Here is an 11,521-nt window from a genome sequence, read left to right as displayed (position 1 = left end):
GGTGTATCTGCAGCAATGATATAAGCTAGTTCAGGGTCATAGTGAGCTAAAAATAACAGGTGATATCAGCATCTCTTCGATTTTCTCAAAGCTCCGAGGTGCTGCCTCCCAGCACCAGGTATTGTCCTGTTGCAATAGATGATTTAGTGGCTCATTGACGGCAACTAGATTGGATAAAAGCTTTCTGACTTGGCTTACCAAGCCTATGATTCTCTGGAGCTAAGTCGCATTGCGAGGAACTGGAAACTCTTTGATTGGTCTTGATCCACGGAAGATCCCACAGTATGCCCAAGGAGTTTGACGGTCTGCAACAAGAATTTGCATGTCTTGTGCAAGTCCAGCTTTCTGGATGTTGGAGCAACAGTTCACACTCGAGTGTCATGTTCTGTTTGAGTGGATTCAGTAATCAGGGCATCATCCATGTGACATGCGACTCCATCCAGTTCTTGCAGAAGACAATGCCAAGTATCCTGGAAGATTTCTTGCACTGATGGGATGCCGAAGGGGAATCTGTTGAAACAAACTTCATCAAGTAGTTGCCAAAAAACACTATTTGTTTCTAACTTCGTGAAGGTTGAACTCTTTCTCAATTTAACTAAACTCATCCACAGATGACATTGGATGAACTTTGCGTTCAACTTCTTTGTGCATCAATGCAATTTCTGATGGATACTTTTGATTTTGGCACTGGGACCGCCCCCCCCCCCCCCCATTTCAACACAGAGTCAAATTCCTTCTTTACCTTTGGCAAGAGTGAATGAGGAACGTTTCTGTTGTTAACAGACAACACTGGCTTTGTTTCAGGACGTACAATGATGTGGTAAGCTGCCTTCAGCTTTGCTAGTCACCTCAGCAGCTGTGTGAATTCAGCTCTGAGGTTTTTAGGGTGATGTTCTCGACTTTCCATGGCAAGTCAGTTACAGGCTTTCCTGCTTCAGAGTGACCGCTCTGGTTCAAGATCACAGTGTTCAATTATTTTTTTTTTCTCTCTATAATGAATGGTTGCATTCAGCAAACATTGGGTTCTACACCACCCACCATGTATAACATACTGACCCGCTCACTGCCCTCCATCGCATCAAGGCCCAATGTGCTGCGATATCTGGCAAATCGATGGCGCCAATTCAGCCAATGCTTCTGCTTGAGACCTGTAACCTGTTCAAAGCTTTCAGATAATAGCAGAGACTTTTCCCATATTTGTTCTTTCACTCGTTGCCATCATATAATATTCTTGGTCCCGTCGTGCTACAGAATACTTGCAGAGTCTGCTGAGGAAAGGAAAACATTGACTTTAGTGGACCATCTCTTACCGTCTTTACATCCTCTCACTTTTTGTAAAAATTTTAGAGCACCCAATTATTTTTTTTCCAATTAAGAGGTAATTTAGCGTGGCCAACCAACTACCCTGCGCATCATTTTTGGGGTTTTAGGGGTGAGATCCCCACAGCCATGGGGAGAATGTGCAAACATCACACGGACAGTGACCCAGATTAAATCCTCGGCACCGTGAAGCAGCAGTGATAACCACTGGTCCACTGTGCCACCTTACATCTGGTCACAAAGTGCAAGAGAGAACACAATCATGACACATTGGCATCACTACCTGTAACAATGTATACTGTCTCGTTAGCATATCACAGTTAGAATTAACCCCTTATCCTACAGTGGGCAGAAACATTGGTAAAGAAAGTAGAAGGTGTGTAAAAAGCTAAAGAAGTGAGAAGCCTAGGGAGGGTGAATCACAATTGTCATGGTGTAAAAAGAGGCCATTTGGCCCCTTGTGTCTGCTCCGGCTCTCCAACTGAGCTTTATGGCTCCGTGCCATTCCCCTGCCTTTTCCCGGTACCTCTGCGCATTGCTTCTATTCAAATAAATCAGCTAATGCCATCTTGAATGCCTCGATCAAACCTACCTCCACCACACTTCCAGACAACGTATTCCAGTCCTGACAACTCTTGTGAGATTTTTGTCACATCACATTTGCTTCTTTTGCGAATCACTTTAAATCTGTGCCCTCTCGTTCTTGTTCATTTTCCGACAGTTTAGAGTCAGAGAGACATACAGCACAGAAAAGGCCCTTTCAGACAGCGGCTTCCAAACTCCCACCATCTTTGGGGTAAAAAGGTTTTTTAAACCTACTCCTTATCTTAAATCTGTGTCCCCCGGTCATTGATCCCTCCACCAAGGGAAAATGTTTCTTCCTGTCTACTCTATCTGTGCCCCTCAGAGTTTTATACATCTCAATCATGTCCACCCTCCGTTTCCTCTGCTCCAAGGAAAACAACCCCAGTCTATCCAATCTCTAATCATAACTAAAACTCTCCGGCCCAGGCAACATCCTGGTAAATCTCCTCTGCTCCCTTTCCAGTGCTATCACATCCCTCCTATAATGTGGATTCCAGAACTGCGCACAATAATCTAGCTGTGGCCTAACCAACATTTTATACAGTTCCAGCATAACCTCTCTGCTCTTAAACTCTATGCCTTGGCTAATAAAGGTAAGAACATTTGCCTTCTTACCACTGTATCCACCTGCTCTGCTACCTTAAGGGACGGGTGTACATGCACACCAAGGTCCCTCTGATCCTCGGGGCTTCCCAGGGTCCCGCATTTATCATGTAATCCCTTGCCTTGTTTGTCCTTCCCAACTGCATCACCTCTCACTTATCCAGATTGAATTCCAATTGCCACTGATCAGCCCATCTGACCAGCCCGTCTATATCCTCCTGTAATCAAAGGCTATCCTCCTCACTATTTACCACCCCACCAATTTGCATATCATCCACAAACATACTGATCAACCCTCCTATATTCACATCTAAATAATTTATATAAACCACAAACAGCAAGGGCCCCATCACTGATCCCTGCGGATCCCTGCGGGACCCCACTGGACACAAGCTTCCTGTCAGAAAAACACCCCTCGACCATCACCCTCTGCTTCCTGACACTCAGCCAATTCGGGATCCAAGTTGCTAAATTTCTTTGGATCCCACGGGCTCTAATCAATCTCCAATGTGGGACCTTATCAAAAGCCTTGCTGAAGTCTAAGTAGACTATGTCAAATGCATTTCCCTCACCTACACACCTGGTCACGTCTTTGAAAAATTCAATCAGGTTGGTCAGACATGACCTCCCCTTAACAAAACCATGCTGACTGTTCTCGATTAATCCCGGCCTCTCCAAATGCAGATTAATTCTGTTCCTCAGAATTGCTTCCAATAGTTTCCCCACCATTGAGGTTAGATTGACTGCCTGTAGTTTCCTGGTTCATCCCTTCCTCCCTTCTTGAATATAGGTACCACAATGGCTATCCTTCAATCCTCCCTATCCACTCTGAACAAGGACACCCAAGGCACTTTATTTGGATTCAACCACGGTCCAATTTAAGCATGATGGATCACTATCATAGCAAAACTATTCTTTAGTACATTTTCACCTGTTTGTGTTCTGTACTATGGGCACCACGGTAGCACAGTGGTTAGCACAGTTGCTTCACCGCTGCAGGGTCCCAGGTTCCATTTCCGGCTTGGGTCACTGGCTGTGCGGAGTCTGCACGTTCACCCAGTGTCTGCGTGGGTTTCCGCCGGGTGCTCCGGTTTCCTCCAGCAATCCAAAGATGTGCAGGTTAGGTGGATTGGTCATGCTAAATTGTCCCTTCGTGTCCAAAAAAGTTTAGGTGGGGTTATTGGGTTACAGGGATAGGGTGGAGGTGTGGGCATAGGTAAGGTGTTCTTTCCAAGGGCCGGTGCAGACTCGATGGGCTGAATGGCCTCCTTTGCACTATAAATTCTTCATCGTCATCTTGCTCACATGCTGGAAAGAATGAAAAACTATCTAGCAGTGAGGTACAAGACAGAAATTCATTCTGATAAACTGAGAGAACAGTCAGAACAATTTACAACACAAAGCAGGCCCCAGGATTCAATTGCCCCCTTAAATTTGCTGCCAAACATTTCTCATTCTCTATAATACGTTGTCTATCATTTATTTTATGTCCCTGCAGGCACAAGATCAATTTTACAACATTGTCTGCAGCTCCCTCGCAGCAAAGGCAGTTAAGGGAGCAGATGTTGCACCCTTTTCATGAACCTTCACCACAGGGTGAATTGTTGAAATGTCTCCTGAGAAAATGGAATGCAATTTGCTCTAATGGGACCTTGTTGTTTTTTGGTGCAACAGAAATCTCTGAAGATGGAAATTAATTTGAAGAGCAAGATAGCGTGCGATCATTCTCAAACACTTGAACCAGTAGGTTTGTCTCTGCCTATTTGTTGTTTATAGACACGTCATCATTTATGGCAGGGAAATTTGGGTGTAGTTTATTTCTGTCATCTGTGCATCTTTTGAAACATTTTTGCTGCACAAGCCTGTGGCATAAGCAGCTGCCAGTTTCCTCGCTTTCCATTCTGGCGAACAATACTGAAGCCACAACATCGGCCAGGCTCAGCTGATATAGATGGAAATGAAGAGCATGGATACAGAAGAGTTGGAGTTTTGAATATAGATTTCTGCAGCTGGCATCCACTTTTTTGGCCAGAATAACACGAGGGATCAGGACCTTTGATTAAGTGATGAGATAGAGTAGCTGAAGATTAGAGAAATCTAAAGGGGATTTAGGAGAAGTATTTAAATTCGTGAGGAGTTTTGATAAAGTAAATGAGGAGAAAGGGAGTGGGCGGGATTCTCCCATCTGAAGGCAGAGTGTTGACGCTGTCGTAAAAACTGGAGGGTTTAACAACAGCGTCATCAGCCCGCTGTGCGTAGCGATCCTCTGCCCTACAGGAGGACAGCACGGCACTGGAGCGAACCAACGCCACTCCAGCTGCCGATACCGGTGTCAAATGGGTGCCACGGGTCTGCGCATGCGCGCTGTGACCGGCGCGAATGCGCGCATGCGTGGTAGCCTCCTTCTCCGTGCTGGCCCCGACGCAACATAGCGTAGGGCTACAGGGACTGGCGCAGAGCAAAAGAGGCCCCCATCACGAGAGGCCGACCCACCGATCGGTAGGCCACAATCGCGGGCCGGGCCACGGTGGAGGTCCCCCCCCCAGCCCCACAGGCCGCCCCAGACACAGGATGGATGCAGAGGTCCCGCCGGGTAAGACCAAATGTGAACGTAGCCGGCGGGACTCGGGCTTTTTTGGGCAGCCGCTCGGCCCATCCTGGGCAGAGAATCGTGGGGGGGGGGGGGGGCGTAGAGCTGCCCCCGACCGGCGCCGCGCCGGCGTCGATTCTCCACTCACTGGAGAATCAGCGGACCGGCGTCAGGGCAATGTCACGCGATTCTCCGGCGTGGGCTGAGAGGATCCCGCCCAGGGTTTCCAGTGGCAGGAGAGTAGGTAACCAGAGGACACGGAATTAACATAATAGACAAAAGTGTCCAAGGAAAGATGAGGAGAAAGTTTTTTCTCCAGCAAGGAGATTATGATTTGAAAGGACATGAGAAGCAAATTTAATACTAACCTTCAAAAGGAAATTCAATACCTACTTGAAATGGAACAATCTACAGGGCTCGGGGCAATGGAACCTCTTGGGTAGCTCCACCTGAGGGACACTGCAGGCACAAATCACCTCCTTCTGTACCACATGATTCTACCATCCTATTCTAATTTCAACACTGATTACGTACACGCTATCACATTGCTGTTCAATTTAGAATTAATTTTGAAGTGTTGAGCTTTATTTTCAAGTACGCTTAGCCGTAGCCAAGTGTCAACACCTATTTATATAGCACCTGTAAGGTAATATAACACTCCAAGGAAACGGAGAAATTACATTTCTCCGCCTCGTGAGATATTAGGCCAAATGACTAAAAGCTTGGTCAAAAAGGTAGGTTTTACAGAGTGTCTGAAAGGAGGTAGCGTGGCCTGGCCCGGAGAGAGTTCCAGAGCTGGGGGCTGAGGCAGCTGAAAGCAGTGGTGCCAAGGGTGAGACGATTACAATCGGGGATGTTCAAGGGACCAGGATGAGTTTAAAGCAGATCCCCTGTGGGTTGTGCGACTGAAGGAGATCAGAGATGGGGAGAAGCAAGTTCATGGAGGGATTTGAAAATGAGGGCGAGTGTTTTTAAATCAAAACTTTGCACAGGGTGATACGTGAACAAGATTTGTTGCACGGTATTTTGGGCTACCTCAACTTTCCAGAGGGTAGAATGTAGGACACTAGCAGGAGTGTGTTGGAACAGTCAAGTGTAAAAGGGTTCAGCAGCAGATGAGCTCAGACCGGTGGGACGTCAGTGGTTAGCACTGTTGCTTCACAACTCCATGATTCCAGGATCGATTCCCGGCTTGGATCAATTCCCGTACCGGCCTCCCCGAGCAGGCGCGGGCATGTGGCGACTTGGGGCTTTTCATAGTAATTTAATTGAAGCCTACTTGTGACAATAAGCTATTATTATTATTGTTGTCTGTGTGGAATCTGCACGTTCTCCCCGTGCCTGCGTGGGTTTCCTCCGGGTTCTCCGGTTTCCTCCCACAAATCCCGAAAGACGTGCTGTTAGGTGAATTGGGCATTCTGAATTCTCCCTGTGTACCCGAACAGGTGCCGGAATGTGGCGACCAGGAGCTTTTCACAGTAACTTCATTGCAGCGTTGATGTAAGCCTACTTGTGACAATAAAGATTTTTTTTTTTTTAATTTAAAAATCAGGCTATGTTACAGAGGTCAAATTAGAGAGTTTAGTGATGGCACAGCTATGTGGATAGAAGCTCATCTCGGAGTCAAATATAACGCTTACGGTTGCGCTCACTTAATCTTAAGACTGTTGCCAGGGAGTGGGGTGGAATCAATAGATAGGGAGCAGAATTCGGAGCAGAGACCAAGAATAATGGCTTCCCTGCGGTGCTGAGGACCCAGATTTGAATCCTGGCTCTGGGTCACTGTCCGTATGGAGTCTCCCCGTGTCTGCGTGGGTTTCACCCCCACAACCCAAAGATGTGCTGGATAAGTGGATTGGCCACACTACCCTGCCCCTTAATTGGAAAAGAAAAATAATTGGCTACTCTAAATTTATAAAAAAAGAAATAAATAATGGGTTCCATCTTCGCAATATTTAATTGGAGAAAATATCTGCTCTAGTCTTGGATGTTGGATAAGGAGCCTGATAAATGGACGTCAGTCGGGGAGTCAAAAGAGGCGATGATAACTTAGAGCTGGATGTTGTCCGAAAACTAACATCGTGCTTTCAGATGATGTTGCTGAGAGCATGTAGATAGTAAATAAGAAGGGGTGTGGAGTAGGAAGGAAATTAAGAGGTACAGCTCAGGAGCAGGATGAGAAGCCATTCTAAATGATACGCTGGCAACGATTAGATTGATAAAACTGGAAGAGGTGGGAACTGTTTCACCCAGTTGGGCACCAGTGGCAAGACGTTGGAGGAAGATGGTATAATCTACCATGCCAAAGGCTGCAAACAGGTCATGAAAAAACGAGATTGACTATGCGAGAAGCCTAGTTTGATGCAGCTTCGATATACAGGTGCATATATCCTAAACACCAAAGTATAACTCTGCTAATAATGCTCATGTAACTATTTTGACAACAGTTGAAACTGTAATACAATCTATAGGTTCAGAATTAGAAGGACTTTGGAAAGAGGGCTCGCGGAGCATGTGTAGTTGGAAACTGTTGGGTGGGGGTTAGATCTGATGAAGTTTACTATGTAGGAAGCTCGCTCCAACTTGCTAACTGCCGGTTTCATTCCAGCATGCTGAGCTGAAGAACCACATGACAAATCGGTCAATTGTAGCAACAGACACGTTTTTCACTTCAAGATGTCATCCGAATGATTTCTGTACTTCCTGAAATTGACCAGAGAAAGCGAGGCGAGAAATCGGCCAGAATGGAACATTCAATTCCAGGGAAGTATGGCACAGTATAACTGAGTGCCCGCAGCAACTTCCATGCCTGTTAGTTGGAAAGAATATTTTTTTGCTGATTTGCCATTCTACACAAGGATCAGTCAAGATAGGTGCCACTTAGATTGGCATGCAGATGTGGACCAAGTTGACCAGCACACTTTTTGCTGACCTTTCGCTCTTCGGAGGCTCCACCCAACACAGGACATGGGGTTCGATTCCGACCTCAGGGGACTGTTTGTGTGGAGTTTGTATAGTCTCCCCACGTCTATGTGGAGTCTGCACGTTCTCCCCGTGTCTGCGTGGGGTTCCGCCGGGTTCTCCGGTTTCCTCCCCCAGTCCAAAGATGTGCAGGTTAGGTGCATTGGTCATGATAAATTGTCCCTTTGGGTGGGTTTGCAGGAACACGGTGGGGGATTGGGCCTAGGTAGGGTGGTCTTTCGAAGGGTGGGTCCAGACTCGATGGGCTGAATGATCTCCTTCGGCACTGTAGGGATTCTATGATTCTGTAGATCAGAATGAGACACATTCTCATTGAGGTGTGCTTTTATTTAAAACTTTGGACATTAGAAATTTAGCTACAATGTTATGGACAGGGGAGAGAGTCAAACTGAGCTTTATTTTTCTCGTCGGCTATCTGTAAACAGAGGTGTTTTAATTTTTTTAATAGGTTGTGGCATCCCCAAACCCTTCGAAGTCAATTTTAAAATGACTCTCAGCAAATTCTCTTTTAGGGTAGAAGCATTGTTCATTTATGCGTTTAAGCTTGGGGGATGATCATCGCAACTACATATACTTGCACACAAGGAGATGGGAAACAAAACTGTTTTGCAACTAGGAATAACTTAATATCCATATCTTTAGGGTTTTTTTGTTTTAATTCACATAAATGTCAGGGTCCGGTGAGGGTTCCTTCTCTATGAGTTATGGTTTGGGCAGGTTCAGCTAGCTAAAAGTAGGAGTTGCAGAATTCCTTTAAAGTTGGTAATGGTGCAGTAAGGTGAAGTTGGTATTCAGAGATTTCGTCCACTCTACAGGTGAAGGCAGGAATCTCCCAGAAAGCCAGGCTACAAGGAAGTTTAGACATGAGGCAAGCTTTGTTGTCAGCTTGGAGTCTAGCTTTGATGTTGGCAGGCTCAATGTTTAACTGCAGACTGCCTTGGAAGTCCAGGAATGCAATATTAAAACTTTCCAAAGGCTAGCGGAACATGGGTCATATGGTGTTGCCCATTGATGAGTCACTTTCAGCCAAACAATCAGTTTCTATGTTTCTGGTCAAAACTCATTGTTTGCCTCAGGAGACAGATGGGTGAAATGCTGAGGACTTTAGCTGGGTTATTCCTAAACTACGTACAACCTCCTGAAACATTTTGGATCTCTCTTGGCAGGTGGCATCAGATCAAGAGCTCAGTTAGCCCTTCAAACACTACCTTGGCTGTGATTTACCCAAGGGGAGGGGCTTCGTGGAATCGGGTGGCTATTTCCAATACGGTGAGGAGGTATTGATAAGCCGGTCTTGGTTTTCGGTAGTTGCCCCCACAGAGGCCATCAGCATTTGGACAAATGGGTCACCAAATGCTGGAATGGCTTTGAAAGGTGTCTGGTTTAACTGGGGTCAGGGGTTCCCTGCACTCTGGCAAATATGGCAGGTATTGTAATACTCGCCATGTTAGACTGGAAATGAGGCAAATAAAAGGTGCTTGCATATGCAGGCTAAACATTTGCGGGTCCCCATATGTCCAACCATCACGATAGCATGGGCAACTTTTAGAATTACCTGACAGTATTCTGGGGCAATACAATCCAGTGGAACATAGTCCACTCATTTGCAGGCCACCCAACGGGTCTACACAGCCTCAACTTGCAAGAAGTAGCACTCATGGAACTGGGTGGTTTCTGCCTCAGAGCAGGTAGTCAGTACTTTGTCCTTTACTATTGTCTTCGTTTGGCTGATCAAGTTAGGGGGGGACGCGACCAGCTTACTGCCAGCCAAATCATTCCCGAGTAGGATATCTATTCCTGCCAACATCAAGAATTGAGTGACCATGTCCCAGAGCAGATCAATGGGCTTGCTGGCATCCGGAGAAGACTATGGGCCACTGATTCTGGGAGGACAAACTCCAGTAGCTCTCAGGGACTTTGTCAAGTTCGCCCAGACACAGAGCGCATGCTCTCTGAGGGGCTGGCTTCTGCAGCAAAGGTTCATGACTGACTTGATGCACCACCTACTGGGGTATCGTCCTTGGGACTATTGTGGAGCCCTACAAGACCCACGGGAAATAGCTTCCAGTGTTCAGCACTGGAGTGTCCTATTTTGTTAGTTTGTTAGTCTCTGAATTATCTCCTTTTGGACTTGGGGAGACTTCTTGCACCCTCATTTGCACTTTGATAGAAACATAGAAAATAGGGGCAGGAGGAGGCCATTCAGCCCTTCGAGCCTGCTCTGCCATTCATTATGATCATGGCTGATCATCCAACTCAACAGCCTAATCCCACTTTCCCCCCATATCCTTAGATCCCCTTCACCCTAAATTGCTACCTCTAACTGCTTCTTGAAAACACACAGGGCTGGATTCTCCTCATTTCTGAGGCTAAGTGCTAGCACAAACGGAGAAACCATGGGAGGTTCACAACAGGAAAATCGTCGCGAACAACTCACCAATTCTGGTACCGGTGAGGGGCTAGCACCGGCGCTGCGTGAAGCTCCCGCGGATTGAGCCGAAAACGGCTGGAGAATGGCCAGATCCCGGGCCGCACATGAGCAGCGCTGGCGACCTGCACTGGCTGCATTGTAAAACATGGTGCCAGCCATGCTCAAACCCTAACCCGTCAACCACGACCCCACAACCCACCCCCTGGTTGCCACCCACCAGTCCCTCAGTCCTAGCAGAAGCCCCCCCACAGCCAGTGGCACGAATCCTGACACGTATGGTGGTGCTGTACACTGTCCGCAGCCAGCATGCCGGGTTCCCGACCACTGGAACCACATGTCCCCCACGCCGTCGGGAACTCAGCCCATCGGGGGCAGAGCAATGACGCACCAACGTGACGCGCGCCGCACGTCACGATGATGCAGGTTTGGAGGGGGTGGAGCATGGCGGACTGGCGTCAAACTGCACCGGCCGCAATTGCGGCTTTGGAATCCATTCTCCGCCCAATCGCTGATCACTATTTCGGCGTCGGGCTACAGAGAATCTAGCCCACAATGTTTTGGCCTCAACTACTTCCCGTGGTAATGAATTCCACAGGCTCACCATTCTCTGGGTGAAAGAATTTCTCCTCATCTCTGTCCTAATCGATCTACCCCGTATCCTCAGACTGTGACCCCTGGTTCTGGACACACCCACCATCAGGAACATCCTGCCTGCATCTACTCTGTCTAGTCCTGTTAGAATTTTATAGATTTCTGTGAGGATCCCCTCTTTCTTCTGAACTCCAGCAAATACAATCCTTACCCGATTCAGTCTCTCCTCATTTGTCAGTCCTGCCATCCCAGGAATCAGTCTGGTATACCTGGTATATCTCCGCTGCACTCCCTCTAGGGCACATTTTCTAAATGCTCTGAGAATGGATTCTAGAATTTGCCCCACGACCGATGTCAGACTTACTGGTCTATATTTCCCTGTTTTCTCTCTATCTCCATTTTTAAACAGTGAAGTTACA

General features: G+C 47.1%; 1 long non-coding RNA gene across 1 annotated transcript; it reads right to left on the bottom strand.

The window, feature by feature from the left end:
• Positions 1-975: 975 nt before the first annotated feature.
• On the bottom strand, positions 976-3,583 carry LOC119978756. Its single transcript, XR_005463564.1, has 2 exons — positions 3,440-3,583; positions 976-1,265 (listed from the first exon to the last, which is right to left on the bottom strand). It is a non-coding gene; the product is annotated as an uncharacterized LOC119978756 (long non-coding RNA).
• Between the last annotated feature and the right edge of the window lie 7,938 nt (positions 3,584-11,521).

This window comes from Scyliorhinus canicula, chromosome 15, assembly GCF_902713615.1.
Source record: "Scyliorhinus canicula chromosome 15, sScyCan1.1, whole genome shotgun sequence".
NCBI classification, from domain to species: Eukaryota; Metazoa; Chordata; class Chondrichthyes; order Carcharhiniformes; family Scyliorhinidae; genus Scyliorhinus; species Scyliorhinus canicula.
Note: the sequence above shows the minus strand (reverse complement) of the source record. Positions and strands in the feature narration are given on the sequence as shown.